A 24,358-nucleotide genomic window follows, 5' to 3' on the forward strand; every position below is an offset into this window, starting at 1 on the left:
TAGGCTGCAAACTGATAGAAAGGAACCTACCACCTGCGAACATTTTCTGTTTCTACAACTCTCTGGTATTTATTCCCTGGCCAATTATCATTTCAGTGTTCACTCCCAGGTAATTTTCTATTCCACGCCTGTTCCATTTTCCAGATGGAAGTTAAAAATGCTTCTATGTTCCCATCATGGTATCTACCTACACATGTTCAAAAATACTTCTACCTTTAAGACAGCCATCTGTGGAGTTACCTGGTCAGCACTCAGCATGCCATTCCAAAGCAGAAAACTACTGTAACCCTTGTCTTTCAGGACCTGTTAATATCACAATCCTGTGAGGAAATATACTGTAAGCAGGCACATGGACAAGAAAATGGAATGCTGGGATATAAATCACACATCTTTTTTTTTTTAGTGTTTTTACTGCTTTAAAATGTTTTTAGTATTTTTTATTGTAATACATTTTTGAAGTCTAAGCCATACAGAGTCACTGACAAATTGGTGGCTATAAAAATAAATGAATGAATGAATGAATGAATGAATGAATGAATGAATGAATGAATGAGATTAAGTAGATAGCAAAGTGGACTCTCCTTCTATCTCCCTCTATTTCACTGTCTAGGGCAGGGTGTCAAACTCACATCATCACAGTGTCGTCACATGACCAGGGGTGGGATTCAAAAATTCCAGCAACTGGTTCGCTGCCTGGTTGCTGAGTGGGTGTGGCCAAGGTGGACGTGGCCTACCAGAACTTCCAGGAGGGCCATTTTTTTGCCTTCCCAAGGGTCCGGAGCCCTCTGGGAGGGTGAAAATGGCCTCCCTGGGCTCTGGAGGCCCTCCAGAAGCCAGAAACAGGCCCATTTCCGGGCTTCCAGAAGGCCCATTTTTCCCCCTCCCAGAGCCTCCACGCAGACCCTGCACTTACCTGCATCAAAAATGGCCTGCATGAAGACTCCTGGGAAGGGTGGGGTGTGGTGGACAGGACCAACTGGTCAGTTGAAATACTGGTTCAGTGAACCAAATGAAACCTAACATCCAGTTCACCTGAACCAGTCTGAACTGGTAGAATCCTGCCTCTGCACATGATGTATCATGACTTTTTTCCCCTTTGCCAAACCAGGTGTAGGCATGGCCAGTGCGTGATACATCCGGCCTGCAGGTTGCGAATTTGACAAGCCCTGGCCTAGAGTAAGTGATTATCTTGTCAGCCTCTGCTCACTGGGAATGGGATGGAATGATTATTCAACATTGTTTCCTGTCACTGAATAGAAAATGATGCTTTTCACCAGAGTATTCATATTGTTTCTTTTCATATCCAACACTTTTTAATATTCAGGTGGGAACTTGTTAACATTACAAGATTACCTCTACCACCCCAATTATTTAGATTCACTGTATTCAAACAGTGGACTAGATATAAAAAAAATCCCTTGCTAAATTACCATGGTTGGGTTGCAATTGTGCATCAATGGGCTTACTATACCAGGAGGGGGGGAACAGCCTTCCTGTGATTTCAAACAGTAAAAATGTTGTGATGGTTTATGATTAATCATTAGAAAAAGACAAGAATATCTACAGTATGTCAATAAAGTATTATTTTAAATAGTAGTGTTTCGACTGCCATCCTGTTGTTATTTTCCCTCTCACTTGAATATCTGTCTGTCTGTCTGTCTGTCTATCTATCTATCTATCTATCTATCTATCTATCTATCTATCTATCTATCTATCTATCTATCTATCTATCTATCTATCTATCCATCTATCCCCTATCCCCTATCATCTATCTCCATGTATAATACTGGAGGTTCCTGTCAAGGAGTATTTTTATTTCATGATCATTTATTATAGCTGGGTAATTTCACTTGCAACAGCTTGACCTGTTTCTAAACGTGTTTTAGAATCATAACTCAAGGGTTCCTTGCAAATGTTAGTTCTTGATATGTTTATATAGGAACTCAGCAGTAGGAAACTTGGCAGAGCCAAGGAAAATAATGAGGTAATCAGGTTAAATTATTCAACATTCAAAATGCAATGAGTTTGATTTGTTGTGAGCTCTGATGTTACTGAATCTTTGGGCCATGTTGTTAGGCTTCAGTAAATCATGGCTTAAACCACTAATAGAATAACAGAGTTGGAATGGACTTTGTTGGTCTTCTACTAGCCTGGCAGATGATTGCAAAGTGGGGACTGGGATCTTGACTGGAATCATTTGGAGACCAGAGAAAAGAAGCTACTCTTTTCTCCATAGGTAATCCCACCTCCTCCCAGGCCAATCAGCCAATAATTGATTGTTTGATCAGTGGGAAATGTATAAAATCACCTATAACACTGATGAATATTTTGCCCTTCTACAGCCAGCTTTGAATGCCAGAGACACATATATGATTCCAAGGTTTAAAAATAGCAATTCATCCTTGCTAATTTAAGCAAAGTTTGATTTTTCTATTCCATTAGGAAGCGCTTTTTGTATATATGCATTCATGCAGCTATATCCATGCATCTGAACAACAAAAAAAGTATATCCTTCCATAACCTACTATTTCTATTGATAGATATGAATCATTGGATTTATGGAAATACATTGTACTTTCTTATAAACTTTTTCATATCACTAGTGTGACATTATAGAATACTTTGTGTCAGCAATTTATATTGCTAACTGTAATTTAAAGTCTGTGTCTCTTGTTGTCAGCCTCCCATCCTTATTTTTATACCTTCAATACTCCGATTTCTCAGAAAACCAAGTATTATCTACATAATACTAAAACACGTCTGTTTCTCTTTGTGTAACATTTATCTGAGCAAAACAGTACATCACAGAGCAACAATGTTTGAACTAAGGTACCTCAAATAGGTTAACTTACAGAATGTGTTCAAAATCTGGAGCCGTGACTTCTGTAGAATTGACTTTTGTCAAATTTTATAAAACATTTTATGAATAGTACAAATTGACATAAAATACTTCCTATGGTCAACTCCTGATGTTTGACTGTTTCAATGTGGCCTACTTTTAAGGCAAATATATCTCTGAAGATCTCCTGAATCTTGAAGAACTTTTCCAGTGAAGATAGTAGATTAGGAGCTGTGCCATTATGGAAGGCATTGAGGAATCTGCTTAGGAAATATCTCCGAAACGATGCTTTAGAAGATCATGGATTGTGTACAAAGTTTGATGGGTCAAAGTTCATATTTGATTTCGGTGTGAAGCTGAATCTAATTCGCTGAACACTAAGAATTTTGAAAATGAGGATAAATTTATTTTTCGTAGTATATTTCTTGACACAGAATTCCAATATGGCAAGTTATTTTCCAATTTTTAAAGTATAATCACACTGGCAATTTGAAGATCAAATTCAAGAAGTAGCCAGGATTTTGCTAATTTTAAGTTTCTATTTATTAAAAAAGCTGAGGTTTGTTTAGAGAAGCATCAAACTCCAGCAAACTTCTGAAATCTTTTTTGCTCATGTCCTGCAATGGCCATATCACTTTTGAAAGTTCACCAAGATTGTTGGTCCAGATTTTTGCATTGGCCTGTGATATGTACAGACTTACTGGAAATGAAATATCCAAATTGTTCTCCTCAGGAAGAATTCAGGTTAATTTATAATAAAACCATAGACTATTTAAGAACTATCAGAGTCTCTATCATAACATTTAAGTTAAATAAGAAAATAAAAAACTTAAAAACAGCTCTGTTGGATCTATCCAAAGTCTAAGGAATAGCCAAGTATATCCATCTGGGCAATTCACAGATATTGGTAGATGGTGGATAACCTTTTTCCTGTTGTTCCCTAGCAGTTGGTATTTAAGTTAAGTTTCCTATAATTCAGGAGGCAATAAAGATTCCATCAACTCTAATCAGCTATTTGCCTCCATGAAATTCCCCAGTCCTTATTTAGAACTGTCTAAATTGGTAGCCATTGTCACATAAAAGGGCAGCAACTTGTATAATTTTAACTGTACACTACGTTAGTTGGTATGTCCATTTATCACAGCTGAATACAACACATTTATTTTCAATAGATACTTGCTGCAAAATCTGAACACCAGCCCTGTCTTGGACCATCTCACATCTTTGGGTCTTTGGGTCCTTAGTCATCTATTTTAGAAGACACCAATTGTTCTCCCATCAACTCCTGCCCTTTGCATTCATTTCCTTCCTCAAATGAAGCAGTATAAATTTTACATGGAAAGCCATTGTGATAAAACCGCACTCATAAAAGAACTTTATCTGTGTAGTGTAATAGTCTGTGATCTGCTGCTCTTTTCACATTATATTTTTCCTGGTAAGTATAGAGGCCTCTATCTTCATGCTTAGTCATCACTTTTGAACGGCTTTGATCTTACCAGGAGCTGGGATTATTCAATAACTCCGCATTCCCTCCCCCTCCCCGACCCAGAGACCGTGTCTAGAGTTAAGCCAGAGAGCTACTTTATAGATGGTCCACCTGACAAGATCAAACATAAGTCCCATCTCCACAGAACCATGTCTGGTGGTGGTCACAGGCGGTACAGACTAGCTCATTCTTTCTGATGTAAAAAAAATTCCAGTAGAATCCCAGAGGCTCACGAACCACCAGCTGCTCCTTTGCTTTGTGGTTTTAAGAATGTGGATGAATTTGGAAACTTGTCACCAAGTAGAATCTGTGACACACCTGTCTCTCTTGTCTGAAAAGGGACTTAAAACATACAGTCATAAAATTAAGTTGTAACAACGCATTGCAGAATGTTAGTCTTCTAACATATATGCTCCATATGTCTGACAATGGGAATGTCCTTCTGTGTTACAATTTGTAAACAAGACAACAGCTGTGGAAAGACACTGGCAGCCCCCCATTAATTCCGAGAAGGCGGTCAGACAAAACATTAGAGGGTGGTGGTGGGTTGTGTGTGTTTTTTTTTAACAAACTGGAGATTAACCAGCCATTTGTGTTCTCTGAATCAAAGAGAAAACCTGGATGAGAAACCACCATAAATCATCAAACAGAAGCAAGAAATATTCGCATATGCAACTGCCTTTTTGTGTCTGTGGCACCTGATTCAGCACATATCTTGACTACAGCAGTACTTGCCAGTCATAATGCTGAGATAATCAAGGGATAAATTGCATGACATATAAAATTCATACTATTCAGCTCTCTCTCTCTCTACACACACACACACACACACACACACACACACACACACCAGCCCTTGCTTTAGCTCTACTCTAAGTCTTAATCCACGCCGAAATTCTTGTATATTATTCGAGAAATCCTCCCCCTTTTATGTCTTGCTTAGGAAAAACATCTACACATTTCTTTCTCAGGTATGATATGTTTTTCTTTTAATTCTTCTATGTTAATTAGGTTTTTTCTTCTTCCTTTCATCTCTGGGCCTACACAAGACACATATGTTTGATCATCCACACAAACAAGTTGAGAGAAAAGTTTAAGCTTCCCCATCACAATCTGAACAACACACTCAAGCTTATTTAGAAGGAGACAAAAATTGGATACGCCACCAGCATTCCAGAAGGCTGGTGAGGAGTTCTGGGAGTTTTTTGGAGGGCATCCAAATGGATACCTGTCTTTGCCCTAACCTTTGCTTGACGTGTCTAAGAGCTAGGATAAATTTGTTCTGATCCTTTCCCCACCCAAACTACTCATGGATCATCTCTTTAGAGACAGTCAGCAACTTTCACTTCCTTAAGGCTTTCCTTTTCACACAGTGCCTTCTTTTCATCTTCAATGCACTGACACATGCTCTGGATTGACACATAAGAAATAACATCTGCACCAACCCTTCTGAGCTAAGTGTCTGACAATGGATAGGTTTTCAAGATCTTGAGAATATGCATGTATGTGGTTTCTCCCCTGAATCTCAAAAGAGATTTCCAGATCCTTATTAAGTCATGTGAACGCCACGAATGTAAGTATGAACGTAGCTTGGCCTGTGAATACCAAGACTTGTTTCCCCTTCAGCTTATCCTTTGCCAAGAATAGGAGTGAAAATATGCACCTTTGGGGTCAGTAAACTCTAACGGCTTCATTAAGAAAACTCTCTGCTTCCTTTCTGTTTGGAGACTGAAGGGTTCTGCTTAAAATAAATAAGTACCTTGAGATCCTGGCCTAACATCAGAGAATCCATGTAGCATGGAATTTTGTTATCGTGTATAACTTTTTTTTCATCCTCCATTCAAAGCAGAGCACCTATATTGCACTCATTTCTAATTCTGGCATCAATAGCCCCCCAAAAGTGTGTTTTTGGTTAAAGAAATGTCATTTAATCGACCAAGTTTAAAAGCTCAAATATGCCTTTGTAGAGCTTTTCAACAAAAAAAGGGGGTGTCTTGCTTCTAAAGCATAAAATCTGTCTTGCTCAGATTGTCAGTCCCAGTAAAATCCATTATTTATTACATACTTGCTATAACAAGTTATAACTCAGTTTGAATTACAGAAAATTCAGTGTTGAAACCCTACGCCTATTAAGGTTTTCAAGGAAGGATATTAAAAAGGATTTCACACTTACATTAATCACTCTACACTCTCTAAAAAAAGTGATGTGGGACATAAAATGAATCACGAGGTGGAAGTGGTTGCAATTACACTATTGGCCAAGAGTATATTTAGAGGAGAGGGAACTGAACTTCTCCAAAGTATGAGTATACGAAAGTGGACCGTAGATTGTCTGCCAGTTAGCAGTATATTCTGAACAGGAGTTAGAAATAGTTTCTGGACATGAGAACACTGACACCAAAGGCATTCATTAACACAGACACACAGTGAAGACCCCTGAGAAGAACTGAAGGGAACTTCTTAATTGTAGGGAATAAGAGAAGAATTCTTGGGGATAAAAAGTGAAGCATCAACAGTTTACTAAACAATAAGCAATTGTTCCTAATGATCCCTGCATTGATAAAGGATGGTGTGTATCCACTGAGTGGGCTGGCCTAGAAATGACACAACACCAGCACCAAGCCTTCAAAAGAAAGAATGAATGAAGTGGAGAAACAATTTCTGGGGTCAACATTCACGATCATTATAAAAGGTGCTATGGCACAATTTTGAGGATTTTTTTTCCCTTTTAAAAACTTAATATGTAGTCCTTTCAGTCTGATAAAGAGACTCTAATCACGTGATGATTCAGTGCCCCGGCATGCAGTAATCCCTTCTATAGCTTCTGTTTCTCTTTAGTTATATGGAAGGAAAACAGATTAGAAAGGATACAGAGATGCTATTGTTGGGTTTACTTTCTGGACAACTTTGAAAAGCAAACTCTAAAACATTAGCAAAGACAGACATTCAGGCATACATTGCACCTTCCATGCATGTTAACTGTTTTTGTTTCTTATTTTCCTACAAAATTACTACAAAATTCATGACACATGATTAGGCTGCGACTGAAGCATCACCTTCACCAGTAATTATTTTCACTACCGTCTCAATAGATTTGTGGCAGAACACAAAGACCCTACTATGTGAGCACCAGAATGAAATTTGCTTAAATGAAAATATTGACAAGAAGTCAGAAACTGGGAAAGAGGGTATATGATCTGCAGGAACAAGCTACATTCACATTAGAAAACAAGGCTAGAAATGTTACTATCCAAGTGAAATGTAAATGTAGCAAGGTTAGAAATGTAACTGAAAGTTCATTCAAAAGACAATTTAAATAAATCTAACAACAACAAAAAAACCAGAAGGCATTCTCTCCAGCAGCAAACACCCAGATAAGCAGAGTTTAACACCAGACAAAGAATCAAGCAGAATTATAGTACCCATATTCCTGCCAGCACTAGCTGGGCAAGCTAGTGTATATAAAGAAACAAACTCTACACTCACTAGCATTGAAGATATTACCTAGTTAGATAATGAAAATCTGCATTTCAAACCATCACGCTCAGCCAGCACCAAAGACTCCACAGAAATGTAGCCATCACAGAATATAAAGATTTTATATATAATGTTGACTATCAATATCGCCTTGATTTTGAGGCAAAGCTTAAATAACTTATTTTACTTAGATGTTTTTTTTAAAAAATGAAAAGATTCAACTGAGCTTGCAGAATGGCTTAATAATAAATGCTTTTCCTGAAGTATTTGAAACCTTTGAAATGTTATGTCAATAACTCTTATAGCACATACAAACTTATTACTTTTGTAAATGAGGATAAATTCCAAAGGCAGAGCTGTACTGGCTTGGTTTCTATTTGAAGGAATCATTCTGGAAACTATATTGTGTGAGATGCCTTAGGACAAAGGCCATTCTGGGTGTGAGATACCATGTGGTTTTTCATTTACAAATTTACTAATATAACATCAGAAACCTGCTGTTTCACAACAAATAGCAAATACTGTATTCAACATGTCTGTAGTTTGCATCTTATTCTCTGCCGCCTTTGTCGGATATCGATTTTCCATACGTACAGAAACCTCACTTTCAAGATACCTAATCTTTTTGTTTTTCTAGTTGCCTTTATTTGCTGTAAGGCATCCCCCAGTTGTCCTGGAGCATTTTAAATGTTGCCATTCCTTTCTTGACCATTGCTTTAAGACAAAATCATGGTGATAGTCTTATACGGTATGTGTTGGATTAAGACTGGATATATTTCTTTTTGTTTCCATTAAAACTTAATGTAGCAAGATAATTATCTACTTACTATATTTCTAATTGCAGCCAATAAGCGAGGACAACCTGTATTACTTCTTGTCTCACGTTATGCCAAGTATTTTATGGACAAAAGTGGAATGGCTGGATGCAACCATGGATGCTGATAAAGCATGCTCTGTGACTGTGTGAAGCACTACACCAGAGGTCTCAAAAGTTGGCAACTTTAAGACTTGTGGACTTCAACTCCAAGAATTCTCCACCCAGCATAGCTGGCTGGAGAATTCTGGGAGTTGAAGTCCACAAGTCTTAAAGTTGCCAACTTTGGGGACCCCTGCACTACAGTATACCAGCATTTGAGTGAATGGCATGACATGCACTTCCATATATCCTTGTGTCTCGCAGGACAGAATGATCAGAATAAGCAGTGCAAGATGATGTTTTTAAAAAAATCAATGTGTGAATCTCAGATATTTCTTGGAATGCTTGAAGATGACAGCAGCCAAATCACATTTATGTATTATTTACCAATTTGTATAAATTGGTATACAAATGAAGGGAAATATATGTGCCCCAAGATGATGTTGAGGGATCCAATCTGGGTCGGTCAAATGCTACACATAGCCCAAAGCACACATTCTGGTGCAAGAGAAGGTTGCCAAGTCTGAAAGTTCAGAAGAATAAACCTCTGATCTCAGTGACTGATTCAGATTGGATCTTGCTAAATTTATACAGACATCCAGCCCCACTCACAGTGACGCCAGGTGTCTTACAAAAGTAAAACCGCCAAATACAAAATCCAATCAACCCATACCTCCCTGGTAACAACAACCCAACAAATCACCTGGTGGGCTCTGTATATCACCCAGGCCCACTGCAAAACCATGTCTTAAGGGCCTTTTGAAAGAATATAGAGGCCAGTCGTGTCTCTATGAAGATGACGTTCCACAGGGAGGACCCACCATGGAGAAGGCTCTTCTTCCTGGTCCCACTGGATGGACCTCATTAATAGAGAAAATTCTTAACAAAGCCTGCCCTCCTGGTGGGTCAGACATATATAATTGTGAAAATATGGTCCTTCAAATAACCTGGGCCCGAACCATGTAGGCTTTGAAGATGACAATAGAACTTTGCATTGATCCATAAGCAAATGGGCAAGCAATGGAGCTCCTGCAAGACAGGTAACATGTGCTAATCGAGACTTGTACAAAATGATGTGGGCCCTGCATTTTGAATCAATTGATGCTTGAGGATACTTTTCTTTCTTTTTTTTAAACAAATTTTATTGATTGTACAACTAAAATGTCAAACAAACACATACACAACACACAGAAAGAAAAAGAAAAATGATAAAAAACAAAACTAGCAATTCTATTATCAACAGTTTATGATTCCTTGTTTGTTATCAATATTGGTGATATATTTACAAATACATCTTATTGCGAGTATATAATTACTACCTCTTTTAGATTTTACGTTGTTTACTAATCTATTTTCTATTTTTGTTCTATCCAGTCATACCAGCATTCCCAGCTTCTATAATATTCTGATGTTTCTTTTTCCTTAAGTGCTAAGGTTAACTTATCCATCTCTGCACAGGCTATTATTTTCTGAATGACCATTTCCTCTGTTGGAATATCTGCTTGTTTCCAACACTGTGCAAAGGTTGTTCTGGCTGCAGTAAGAATGTGCAGTATTATATATTTACTTTTTTAGAAAATTTGTCTATTAAATATCCCCAGTAAGAAGAATTATGGGGAATTCTTCTCGTGGATACTTTTCAAGGGCAGTCTCCTGTATAACTCAGGGTGAGAGGTGATTAGGGTGTGGGTGACTATGAGAAGAGTTTGTTGGTCTAGGAAAGGGCACAAGCTACAGTTCATGTACAAACTACAGTTGTGCAAAGGCTGTCCTGACCACAACTGCCATCTGCTCTTCAAGCAGGAGTTGCAAGTCCAGGAGAACCCCCAGATTATGCATCAGATCTGGCTGGAACTATCTGACTGGTGTTCTCTGCACAAGTGACCTACGCTTGGGTCCAACTGGTTAGATTTCATTTGTATCACATACTGTAATTTGCCACATAGTTTTAAAAAGGAAGATGATTTGGTTGCTAGTCACTTCTTTGCAACTATGATGGGAACATCTGTTCCATTTTATGAACGTAGTCATCTTTTTTTACTCAAAAAAGGCTTGTTCTACCATAAGATTGCTACTTGAAAATGCTTAATAATCTTCTATAATTTCCAATCACAAATCATAATAAAGCATTCAGTTTGCTAACAATTCTTACTCTTTCTGCCCATCTCAGCCTGTTGATTTCTTTTAGTTTACTTTACTTTATTGTCATTGCACCTCATGCAATGAAATCAAACACCATCTTCAGTGCACATCATGACCATGAAATTAAATGCAAACACACATCCTTCACCCTTCACACATTGAACCGAAAACCCCCAACACCACACCAACACTGTACTGTACAGCAGAATTCAAAAGAGCTACTGCCCTGGGATAGAAGCTGTTTTTCAGCCTATTTGTCCTTGTTTTTATTATTCTGTACCATCTGGTAATAGTTCAAAAAAAAGAGTGCCCATGATGAGATGGAGCTTTGAGAATGTTTTGAACTTTCTTAAGGCAGCAGGAGCTATAAAGCTCTTCCAAAGAGGGGAGAAGGCAACCAATGATCCTCTGGGTAATGATGTTAATCCTCTGGAGTGCTGTCCTATCTGCCACTGTGCAATTGGCAAACCATACAGAAGTGCAGTATGTTAAAATGATCTCTATGGTACAGCGGTAGAAGGTCACCAGCAGTTTCTCATTCAGTTGTTGTTTTCTGAGAAGCCTCAGGTAGTATAATCTCTGCTGGGCCCTTTTGACCAAGGCTGCAATGTGGGCACCCCAGATCAAGTCCTCTTTTAGGGTAACACCCAGAAACTTAAAACTGGCCACTTGCTCCACTCGGTCTCCACTGATAAGCAAGGGCTAGATGTCTGATTGGTTCCTTCTATAATCCACTATAAGCTCCTTGGTCTTATTGGTGTTGAGGACCAAGTTGTTGTCTCCACACCACGAAAGCAACCAGTCCACCTCATCTCGGTAGGCAGACTCATCCTCCCCGGAAATAAGTCCCACCACTGTTGACTTTTCAAGTTTGGGGATGGAAATACAAAACTAGAGATTTCTTCTACATGACATAGTAAATAGTTCACTTAAGCAGTAGCACATTTTCTATAAAATACAGCAATTGCAGCACTAATGGTACACAGGTTTCATTGTGTTTCCATTAAAAGCCTCATTTTGTACATCTTCCGTAATGTACCATTAATGTCTTCAGCTAGGGAACAAAATTTATTCTGGAAGTGGCTTTTAGTGAAGAAATCCATAAATTTAGAATTAGTTTTTTTTAAAAAAATATAAATGCAAGTAATTGTTTACTTTTAACTGATTTTTGAATGTTTTTGTTTTGTACAGAACAAACAAATGAAATTAAAAACAAGTTTACTAAATAACGATATTTACAATATATGTCAAGCATTCAGACCTTATATTATCTTTAATAACCTTTTTAAAATGGTGTTTGAAAGTCAGTACAATACCTCCCTATTAAATGTGAATTCATTGTTTACTTATTCAAGTCAATGTCAGTGCACAGAAAACAGATTTCTATACTAAAATTCTATGCACCAAAATTAGTTTATTATATTGTTGAATAAACTATTGACTGCATTTTACAAGATTCAATGTAATAAAGGATGGTTTACAACCTACAGTGTTTTGAGTTCCCTCAAGATCCCAACAGCTACATTTGTAGAAAGCCACAATGATATAAAAATGATGTATAGAATAACAGCATCCTTTCAATGTTACAATTATGTGTTTTCCTCACAGCTCAGGATCACAAAATCGCATCGTACCATGGTTATTTCATCATTCACGTGTTTTCAGTTGTCTCCCTTGTGGAAAGCTACAGGTACAGGATTTTTTTATTGCAGTCAATGGCCAGTCTATAAAAGCCTAGTTGGATACATACAATGAATATTGATTAGTTAGGTGAACAGATTTAACAGATATCTGCATGTCTTACACAAGTGACAGGATTTGGCCACCTTAAAAGAAATGAGTCATTTGAATCTGACAATAAGAGATTTAAATGGAAGTGATCAGAGTGACCAGGATATTTAATTAGACATGGAATTAGCAGGTCACAGTAAGCATCAGCACAAAACCCACAATACAGTAAAACATGTGTTGATGGTTTCTATGAACGCTTCATGCAATGGGCAGAGTCTAGATTTGAATAGAATCTGTTTGTATTTCCTCTCTAAATCCCCACTGATAGAAATACATTAAACCATGCCAGGTTTAGGACCGCCTTAATTTGGGAGCAGCAATTTCATTTAAGTATCCAGAGGTGGGGCTTCACATAATTTAACAACTGGTCCACCTAGGGCAGAACCAAAAATGTGAGCTTGCGTCAAACACACGGCAATTTTGTTTGTGTGGCTTCCAGCACACCTTTTTGGACTGCGGCGGTGAGTAGAGTAGAGGCGTGGAAATCAGCTGGGCTGCGTGGGCAGGGTGAGCGAGCCAGAGAGTGAGATATATAGGATAGGATAGCACCAGGGCAGAGGGGAGGGCCGGCCCAGCTGGTGGGCAGAACTACCAGTATGGGAGAACCGGTCCAAACTGGCAACAGCCCACCTCTGTAAGTATCTGCAGGTCTATAGGGGATGGGAGGGCTACCTAAAATACATCTTTGGGGAGGGACACCAAATATGTATTCAAGCGTTTTATGGACTGGTCATTGACCACAATGAAGATTCTGTTCTGTTGGGTTCTAAATACTACAGGCACAGGAAAGGATTAAATCTGCAACAACACTGTGATGCAAAACATATGACTTACATATTTGTGTTAGGCATTGGGATGTAATTTTGAAAGGTGGGACTAGTGTTCTGATGTTGCAAACACAGCCATCATTTCTTTCATCACTGTAGTTTGTACTGAATGTCTAGGCTTGTAATCTATCCTCTGGTTCACAATTTATCCCTAAATATTGGGTACATAGAAGATAAAAAAAGATCATTATCTGATCTTTGTCTCAAAAATGGAAGAGGGAAGGGGAGGGGGAGGGAGGGGAAAGGAAGGGAAGGGAAAGATTTAAGAAATAGTGAGTCCTCTCCATGCCTGCAATCTATGTGTATGCTGAACTGCATATTTATTACTAATTCTGGGTGATGCACTTGCACCATGTGAACACTAGAATGCAGAAATTGCTGTGTTTCTTTCATTACTATAGAATAGAATTGTGTCATTTCAGTTCTCATATGATTTGTGCTATAAATGAGCTCCAAATGTGCTAGCCAACTGACATCTGTGCAATTATTTGTCCACCAGAAGAATTGGCTAAAGAAAAAGACGAAAAACACAAGAAAGTCCTTCTGATTTTACTAGGGTAGTAATATCATATAGCACATAGCATTATTTATCACAAAATGTCATTACCTACCTACTTGCTGGAAGGTCACCAATTTAATGCTTTACAAGCATGCCTGCTATTTTGCTGAAACAGAAAGCATGACATACTACAATTCCTTAGGATCACTTAACATGCAAAATTACATGACAGAGCTTGGGTAATTCTGGCTCCTCAACATTTTCCCATCAAACTAAAAAGGAATATTATCTGAAGCATGGACAGATCTTTATTTCTCAAATTTACCTTGTAAAAGTCTGTGAAAAAGACTTCTGAGAAGTGTCTTGGGAGCTACTAATTAATTATGCTTGAATAAATGTGTTTAAAATCCTTTTCCAGTAGCACAATCCTATTTCAAAGCTGGTTTGCTTTGTGGATTTAGGATCATTGTTTTGCTTTGGTAAGGAAAAAAAAAGTTGCCATAACACATTCTATTTCTGCATGTGTAGCATTCTCAGCACAGTGTCAATTTGCAATATTAGTATATGCCTGCAGGATACTATTGGCAGAAGGGGAAAGAAAAAAGACTTGAGGTCATATTAGTATAGGACAAAGTTGTGTTTAATCATAAAAAAATAAATGGGAAGCTAATATAATTCACAGCCCCAGTTTCAATTGCAGTTTTTATTTTCAAGAATGTCCTGGGCATTCATTTGGACCTCTTCCATTTACTTAGAAAATAAAAGTGCCATTTTTGTAAGATTAGAAGTTGCATTGTGTCCACAAGCACAGCAATAGGAACACTCCTAAAGGAAGGAACTTGAAGGAAGCAATAGTATCAATTTGTATTTTGATTAATATTGTGATAATACCCCTCTACCACCAACTGCTTTGTGAGAAGACTCATGAAATGCTGTGAAAATTCAAAGTATGCTCATTGATCCAAGTTTGAGGACCCCTTTAGCCCTTGATGATTCAGCATTTCTGCTCAAGAAACTGGTAGAAAGACTACATTTAGGTTCTGTGGGATACAGACTTATTTTTGATGTATACCATTTAAATTGAACTTTGCCATGTTCCCCTCCAGTGTACACACCCAATCTTTTCTTGTTTTATAGTTTGACAGGCATTTAACGGTTCTTTACTTCAGCTTCTATAAATTCTTGCTAGAGATTTTTAAATGTAACAGGCTCATTTTGACCTCATTAATTTCCTTGAAATAATGCTACTTGTCTGATTGTCTAAGGTTTTCCAAATCACTGATCATTTCGTGTGGTTTGCAAGAAATTATCAGAGGAACAGGAAAGTGATGGTCAGTTCTCTGAGGATGAAAATATGGTCCCTCCCCATCAAAGAGGTCTCTCTAGTGCAGGAGTGTGAAACTGGTGGCCTGGCCAGATGCGTCATGAGTTGGCCATGCCCACACCCAGTTTAGCGAAGGGGAAAAAAGTCCTGATATGTCATGCGATGCCATGCGTTTGACACCCCTGCTCTAGTGGGACCAAGTAGAAAGGCCTTTCCTGTGGTGGTTGCCTCTTTGTGGGAGGTAAGGCTGGCCCCTATACTTCTTCAAAAGGCTCTGAAGACATGGTTTTGTGAGCAAGTGTGTGGATCCCCGGCTGATATAGGACTCATTGTCTGAATGCTGTCGCCAGCAACCCAAAATCACCTTGAGTTAATTGGGTGAGCATATACAGTAAATCTCCTAAATAAATATGTGTTCCTTTCAAAATAAATGCAACCTCTGTTTTGCATTTCCAGAAAATGTAGGGATCTAGAAGTCTCCTTCAAATGTCTGCTCCACTGTATCTGCATGTCAGTGACAACCAGCAATGGGACTTTCCAAGTTTGACACTTGCAGATCAAGTATCTGATAACTCCTTTGATGAAGCTGTTCTGTTTGCTGTCTAGTCATTTACGGATCCAACTGAAATACTTCATCAGAGCTCCTCACATGCCAAGCCTCCTTCATTTCCTTCTTCTAATCCCTTCTTAAATATATTTCCTTTCAAAGCTTTCCAGAGCTGATCTCCTAGCAAACTGCATCTGTCCCTTTTTTGTGATGGACGAGCAGACAGGAATTGCCTGCTAAAACTAAGGAAAACTAAAGTAAAGGATCTGCCTTCACCTGTATTTTTACAGGGCTGCATAAACTGTGCTTTTCTTATTTCCAGGCAGTTAGAAAGACCAACCGCCTTAAATGGTAAGAGCACCATACACATAACTTTGTGCAGCTTCTTTCTACCCTCTGCAATAGAACTGGTAGCTCTATTGGTCGTCTTGCAGATACAGTATGTTCAGAACAAAATGGAATCATGTAAATATTCTATATGCCTCTATATCAGTTTGAAAATCTGTTTTATTAATATCATTTAAGCTATGAAACAAAATTCAATTCAGTTAATGCAAGTTCAAATACCGCAATACTCAAGTTAATATGAATTGTAAACTGATGCCGGGTTCTGTTTAATACAATCAAATATTAAGTTAATATGAGGCTAGTGTATGTCCAATTAAGAGCTTATGTGTACACAGGTACGACTACGGTTTTAAACACTGCTAATCTTTGTGCGTGCAAAATGGAGAAAAAGAAGATTCCACCAGAAGAAAACAGTACAAGTGTAAAAAAATGAAAAGGCTCTTTATTATATTAGAACAAACATTTGATGTCATTGAACAACATGAATAGGCTTATAGCAATGCTACAATAGGATGAGATGTTGGACTGTCTGAATAAACTGTCTATACAATGATTGTTATTTTGCTTTTTTATAACCGCACTATTTTTGTTAACCATAAAAATATATATTGAAATATATTATTTCATTAATATAAATACTAAACATTATGTTTACATTTTTTCATTGCTTATTTCTTTTGGGCTGGAACCAATTACCACATTTTCCATAGAAATATCACTTCAAATAATGCAAATTCAAATAATGTAACCATTTATAGTGGGATTCATTCACTCTCTCAATTGAGACCTATCTACGGTATATTTTGAGGAGTTTCTGTTATCTGCAATAATTACATATAGGATCTATGGGATCAGGCTAATCCCAATGGGAAAGATCGGAGATATATCAGTTAGCTAAGTAGAATGTCTGGGCTTCCCAAAAATAGTTGTGCCCCTCCATCATGGCTTATATCTTGTTTATTATGGAAATCTATCTGTGTTGGCAGCTTGTCTGCTTCATGACATTTTCAATATAGTAGTAATAGCTTTAATGTATTAATTATTACTATTTTCCAAGGAAATACAGCAATCATATTTTTTTCAGCATTATTTGTATATAATGAAACATAACGACTTAAAAAAAAACTATTCAATTACAGTTAATCCTCAACTAACCCATTTAGTAACTATTCAAAGTTACAATGGCACTGAAAAAAGGGACTTATGGCCATTTTTCAGTTGCAATCTTTGCAGCATCCTCATGCTCATGTGCTCAAAATTAAGATGCTTGCCAAGTGGTTCATAGTTATGACCGTAGCAGCATCCTGGGGTCATGTGATACCCTTTTGCAACCTTCTGACAAGCAACATCAATGGGGAAGCCAGATTCACTTAACAACCAGGTTACTAACTTATCAACTGCAATGATTCACTTAACAACTTTGGCACAAAAATGTTATAAAATGGGGCAAAACTCACTTAACAACAGAAATTTTGGGCTCAACTGGGGTCATAAATTGAAGATTACCCACACTCACACCATATTCCTTTGCATTTCTTTCTCTTTAATGTTCTGCTATGGAACAGTGTTCTGCAGGTATATGCTAGGCTTCTTGATGTACAGCAGCATCTCCTAGTGGACATAATTTTTAGGCTACCTTGCAGATTGAAAAGTAAGACAGATTTCTCATATATTCCCAACATCTTTATTTAAAACTGTATTTTCAACTAGTACATGGTTTTCTGGGAACACAACATAAAAACTTACAAACAAAAAGAGATTTTATCTCACAGCAAACTGTCAGGCTTTTGTCCCATTAACTCAGTGTCAACCCTGAAGCTGACCTGACTGAAGCCATTTTGAGGCTTCAGTGTTGCCACACTGGAGCTGAGGGATAGGGAAGGGGGAATAGAGGTAGCTGGGGTTTTGTAGCCAAAATACTTTCCTCTGGGAATCAAGGGCATTCCTACAGGTGGCTGGGGAGAGGAGGAGTAACATTGCCTGGCAACCAGACAGGACCATGATTGGACCTTGTGACTGATTGTTTGGGGAGGGGGGGAAACTTTCACCTTTATTTAGATGAAAACCACAGGAACCTTCAGAGTCGGCTTTCAACAGAACTGTGCCAATATGATACATCCAATAAAACTATTCTTTGAGGAATCTACCTGCTGTCAGGATTCCGGCATTTAACCCCATTTAAATCATAATATTTCTATGGTTTTTTTAGAGTTGCCACCTGCCTTGGAGTTTTGTTTGCTATGGGTGTTGTTACTTGAAATCCTGACACTCAAGATTAGCAGACCTGATCAATGGTGGTGCTTTAGAATTCCAGACAGGGATATCATCCTTACTTGGCTATACTAAGAATAGAACTGGGGCTTCTATGTGCAAAGACAATAGCATTCCTCAAGTTCTTGAAAAATTTGCAACACTGAGAAAATATTTAGCCACAACTTTGACAATAATCCTATACAGAATATTGGATCCTCTATGTCAGGGGTATCAAACAGGCAGCCTGTGGGCCAGATGCGTCACATGCAGGCCACGCCCACCCCAGCTCCTCAAAGGCAAAAAAATGTCACAATACATCATGTGACATGATTGAGTTTGACACCCATGCTCTATGTGGTGGGTAACAAGTTAACCTGACTTATTTTTGTGGTAATTGGGAATGCTGTAAAATCATCATGATGATTCCTAAATATTAGCAAAATAGTTCTTGACTTATGGCAATTAGGACCAGAATTTCCATTACTAAGCAAGGCAGTTAGGTGAATTGCATGCAATTTTATGACCCGTATTACCACAGATAAGTGAATCCAGCTTCCTCCAATGGACGTTGTGTGCTGGCTGGGAAGGACACCAATGGCAGCCAGAATCTGCCATCTTGTAAATAAATGCTGGTTACCAAGCATCTGAATTTTGATAACCTGACATGGGGATACTGTAATGGTTGTGTGAGACCATAAGTCACTTTTTTCAGTGCTGCTGCTCACTTTGGTAGCTAAATAACTACCTATATCAGGGGTGTCAAATTGGCGGTCCACGGGCTGGATTCATCACATGAGGTTACACCCACCCCAGCTCCGCAAAGGCAAAAAATATCGCAATGCCTCACATTGTGATGTGGTGAGTTTGACATCTGTGCCCTATAGCATTTCAAGTATTTTGAGATTGGAAATAACACATCTAAAAACTATAGCCTGCAAAATAGGTTTTACATTTTAAAAAAGTTATCTTAACTTAAAAAAAAATAAGCCCAAGATCTATCCAGATATACACGAGCATTTTGTGATGTGATCTCCCTCATTTCTCCAACAAATCTGAAGTGTAATCATGTTAAAATGTTACTGATATAGGATAGAGAAAGTTGTTAAAAGAAATATAATTACTTAAATTCAGTACCACTGGAAAACCTTTTACCCTAAATGAATTTCCCTCATTGTTTTCTAAAAAAGCCCCTCTGATTGAGATTGAGATGGATTATTATACATAATAATAATACACACATACTACTATGTGTTTTCAGAAATTTTCACATGTTTTAAATTAGGGTCCAAGCTGAATTACATTTTAAAATTTCTAAATAAAGTGATGATGCATTTATGTTTGTACCACATGTGAACAGTCCCTGAATAATTTTTTAAAAATTAAAGATAAAATAAATTACAAAAGGGAGAAAACAGCTATGCCACACAATAGAAGTATTGTATAGCAAGTGATAACTTTATTGGCATTGGTTAGAAATACTTTTATAATTTACCAATAATCAGAAGTACAATCATCACAGAATTCACACTGTATGAGGCAGACTGCATTAAAAACACACCAGACTGGCAAATACATTTATGCATTTTTAAGCCAAACAATGCTTTTAATTGAGTAGAAATTGAACAGACTGTTCCAGAAAATGTAACCACATTATTAAAGAGAAAGTGAGCTAAATTTATAGAGCTGCTTGAAATCTGGTTTGCTAATTGTCAGCACATCTGGATTTACTAACAGATGGTTTCATACAAAACAAAAATTACATTTAGAAGGTAGTTTATTAGCTTTCAGTTTAAAGGCAAAACAACAATCACTCTTACAAACATATGCAGCTGTCTCATTTTCACAAAATAAAATTATATGTATAATTTTTTGTTAGGAATAAACCTGAACTTGTTTCTTCCCATTTACTTCTTGACAGCTTTCAGGTGCATTATCTTCTTTAGCCCAGACTAGACTAGACTAGACTAGACTAGACAGATAGATAGATAAATTCACATATCTTCTCTCTCTATATATATATGAAGGTAATGAAGTAATCCTGACATGGTACCTGAAAGCTTTCAGGAAGTAAAGAAACAAGTTCAGGTGTATTCCTAACAAGACTCCAACTCAAAATGGAGCTATACTACAGAAAGTGTGCTGCACAAAGTTTTCCCCTGAATTTATAGTTTCTGCTACATTAGAAGTCACACCATGTTATTCTTTGCCCAACTTTGGCTAGTGTGCCATTGCAGCTGCCTCTAAAATGTGAGACTTTATTGATCATCATTTATTTATGTTTTTCTCCCCTTATAACTGCTGTAGTTGGCTCTATGTGGCACTTATCCTTGAAGACCATTCAGAAATTAGACCCGATTCAAAATGTATCTTGCTTGCATAGTAACAGGTCAAGTCTAATAATAGCTATGAAATACCAATATTGCAGGAGCTGCGTCAGATACCCTCCTGTCTGCATTTCATTAAACTGTGCTCTACCTGAATGTCATAGTGTGACAGGATTATTTTTAAAAAATACTGGTGGTTTATTTATTGCAATGTTGGCAATGGACACAGTAACACATGATACTGGACAGTATGGTTTTTACTTGTTATTTGTATTAAGTATTTACAAATGGGCTAAGCAACACAGTTCTGATGTCAAGTTTCCTCTCAGGTCTCTCCTCCCAATGACTTCTACCTCTTTCTCTTCTGCTTTCTCCTTTCTTCCCTCCAGTTTCTGGCTTGATGTGTATTTGTAAAAAATAAAGGACTGGACTTTACATAGTGTGTTCAGTGTGGCTTGAATCTTCTCCTCCAGCCGAAATATCTACTACTTCTCTAATGGAGGATGAACCTCTCTCAGAATCTTCTGCTGAATTTCCCCACAGGAACTAAGGCTTCTCTATTGACAGCTGATTCCCTCTGCTTCCTCCAAGATCTTTGATGTAGCGAACACCTGCAGCCAGCCAAATCCATCCTTCCCATTCTTGGATCTTGTGTAGTGTTTTCATGCCACTGGGTCTTTACTTCCCTTCTTCCAAGAAAGCCAGCCTGGACTGTTTCATCTCACTCTAAACAGGAACCAACAAATGTTCAGCACGCTTCAATTCTCTGTCCAGCTTCTCTCTTTCCAGCTATTCTGTTTATTCCAATTACTGTCCACTTCTTTTGACTCCTCTTCTCTTTGTCCACTTTTTTGTTATACCAACAATATATCCTACAGTAACTTAAAAGGTGGATGCCCCCTCCACTTGAGTCCCCAACACTGTGTTATATGGGACACCTGTCATAAAATCTCCCCACACCAGCCATGGTTAGCAGCCAGGTCAACTCATTGGGCCTTTTAATAGAGCAGCTGCCCTTCAAGACCAGAATAGAGAGGGTTTTTTTCTCCTTTTACTCATTCAGCAGCAGCTATGCCAAGCCACTCAAATCTATAGGCCACGTTAACAAAGAAAGCAGCTGCTATAATTGTATTTTCATGCATTTAGGGTCTTGTAAATATTTCAGGTAACATTGCATTGCAAAATGAGAGCTTAAAATCTTTCAATTAAAACATTCCATTTAAAAGTCTAACGCTCCCTTTAAAAGGATTTTAAAATAATATTGTAATACTCTTTTAAATAGTATTCTATTTGTTTGAATTGCTGAATTCTATTTTGCCTACTGTGCTTTAAGTTATTTAATACTACAATAGTGTATTTAAGCCAGACTAGTTCAACAAAAACATAAGATCTAGTATTTGATTTTACAAGGAGTTAAGTTGTATTGCACAACACTGAAAATGCAAAGATATAGTGACAATATTTGATTGGGAACTTGAAAAATATGCAGCAATGAGAGTATATACAGAAGTTTCTCTAAATTTAAGCAAGAATAAGCCTATATATACTACATAGAACACAGAAAGGGAAATTAAATGTTTATATATTATATGGTTTTTAGTGCTTATGTTAATAAATGTTGTAAATTGAAATAAAAAGGGGATGGAAATTACTTGTTTCCTTCTCTTTTCCTTATTTTTAGTATTTACTAATTTAGAGAGGATTTGTCACTAAATTCAAAGATTTATGCATATGTATGTATGTATGTATATGTATATATATGAGATATCACAAAACAATTCAATGTAGTTTGTCTGGAATAGTTAACTTTTGCTATATTGAGCTGTATATTTGTTATATTGAATAACTCAAGAAATTTAACTTATTGATATTCTCTTCTATAATTATCTACTTCAAATAATTTTTGAAAGATATTTCTGGAGGTGTAATCACAACATAAACAAAAGTAGTAGTTCTAATGACTGTATTCACTGGACAAAATAAAAGACAATCAATGTCCCTGGTAATTTGTAACCACACATTCAAGTGTGCAAAAAGCAGTACATTGCTTTTGTTGGAGAATGACTTCTAGAAATCTGTTATGCATATACATGGTTATTAAAAGACAATCTCAGTACCTCAAAGATGTCAAAATGCATAAGTGCTTTCCCCTTTTTGGTCTTTAAACATGTTTAGCACATATGTAAAGCATATATAAGCCATTTAAGATTACATGGTCACTCTGTGATTTAAAAAAATACAAACCTATTTGTCCCTTCTTTGTTCATATAGAATATCTTTTCTTCAATTAAGTTTTTTTTTCCTGATTTGACTCCAAACTGAAAATTTAAAAGTAACTGTTGGTATTGTAATTGGATATGAGCGTAGCTAGGTAACCAAAAAACACTGTCTTTATAAAACATGCTAAGCAAACAAAGTACATTATGACTTAGCATGCTGTGTGAACTCAACTAATTGTTGTTTATTCAAAATACCAGGATCACTTCGGTAGCAGCATCTAGCAACCCTGGCTCAAAATCAGACCTTATTAGCCTAGTATAGATCATTAGCGAATATCCTCGCCATAAGTTATACATGTAAAACACACAAACGCGCGGGCACACCACCTTAGAAGGCAGCAGTGGTGAACTGCTTCTGTAATATTGCCAAGCAAACTGCATGCCCATGTAATCACATCCCCAGGAGCCACAACACAAAGAAACCATTACGTTCACATTCTATCGTAAACTACAGCTTAGCTACACTGTATTTAACCCAATCATTCCCGTGGCTTTTATCTGTCATTGAGTCAAGCCATCCACCCATAACTTATTCAATAAGCCAATATTAAACCAACTATTATGAAAATACTAACACTACTCCCAATTCCTCGCTTACCACTATAAATATTTTTTTCTACCAGCCATGGAGCTGTTTATCTTTTGGTCGAGAAGTCCCAGCAAAACTAGATATTCGCAGCGCAAGCTGGGACACATTTTAGACCAATAGGCGCTGCCCATTGGCTTTTTGAGGCGGAGCTTCCGGGGTCACGGTTAAGAGGTAGCGGTTTCCTTCTGGTCGGTCCAAAGGGCATATAAGGAAGTCCCGTCCGGGCCTCAACCATAATCGTCACCGACTTCAGGAAAGGGTGTTAGGAGGAAGAGGTGTAAATAAACACTCTGGCCCGGCGAGGAGGGGCGGCTGAGGAACACAAGACGGGTCGGAAATATAATTAAGGGAAACGAATAGGCTGCGCGACAAAAATTTCGATCGTGGCCGACTGGCTTGTTTCCCTCGGGTAGGTAACACGGACATTGAAGTGGACGGGAAGCCCCGGGACCTTAAAGTAAATTGAAGCACCATCATGTTATTTATACCTATATGTGTCTGTGTCTAAAACACAGTATATCAGATAATATTCAATCTTACGCTAAATACGGGTTGCCTGTAATTGTTATAATTTAAATATTTCTCTCGTTAGCATTTTTACATTTTGATTTTTGTGTTATATATCACTGGGTAAATATCTAGTTCCCATTGAAAAGTGAAATATGTTAAGTCAATATGTACTCTCTTCTATCTGTATAAGAAGAATTCTGTAATTAT

At 37.5% G+C, this 24,358-nt stretch overlaps 1 protein-coding gene and 1 long non-coding RNA gene across 3 annotated transcripts in view; one reads left to right on the forward strand and one right to left on the reverse strand.

Moving 5' to 3' along the window:
- Positions 1–19,883: 19,883 nt before the first annotated feature.
- On the reverse strand, positions 19,884–23,744 carry LOC148125408 (uncharacterized). The gene is made up of 2 exons (XR_015744074.1): positions 23,651–23,744; positions 19,884–21,499 (listed from the first exon to the last, which is right to left on the reverse strand). It is a non-coding gene; the product is annotated as an uncharacterized LOC148125408 (long non-coding RNA).
- A 42-nt stretch (positions 23,745–23,786) lies between these two features.
- The window catches only part of SEC24B (SEC24 homolog B, COPII component), a 31,724-nt gene continuing 31,152 nt past the window's right edge, over positions 23,787–24,358 (forward strand). The window contains exon 1 of one of the 2 annotated variants that reach the window (XM_026698220.2): positions 23,787–24,050. The gene's annotated coding sequence lies outside the window, so the exon portion shown is untranslated. The remainder of the gene's footprint in view (positions 24,051–24,358) is intronic. The other variant, XM_026698218.2, reaches the window with a different exon arrangement.

This window comes from Pseudonaja textilis, chromosome 6 (genome assembly GCF_049901715.1).
Source record: "Pseudonaja textilis isolate UNSWEBS1 chromosome 6, rPseTex1.2, whole genome shotgun sequence".
Taxonomy (NCBI): Eukaryota; Metazoa; Chordata; class Lepidosauria; order Squamata; family Elapidae; genus Pseudonaja; species Pseudonaja textilis.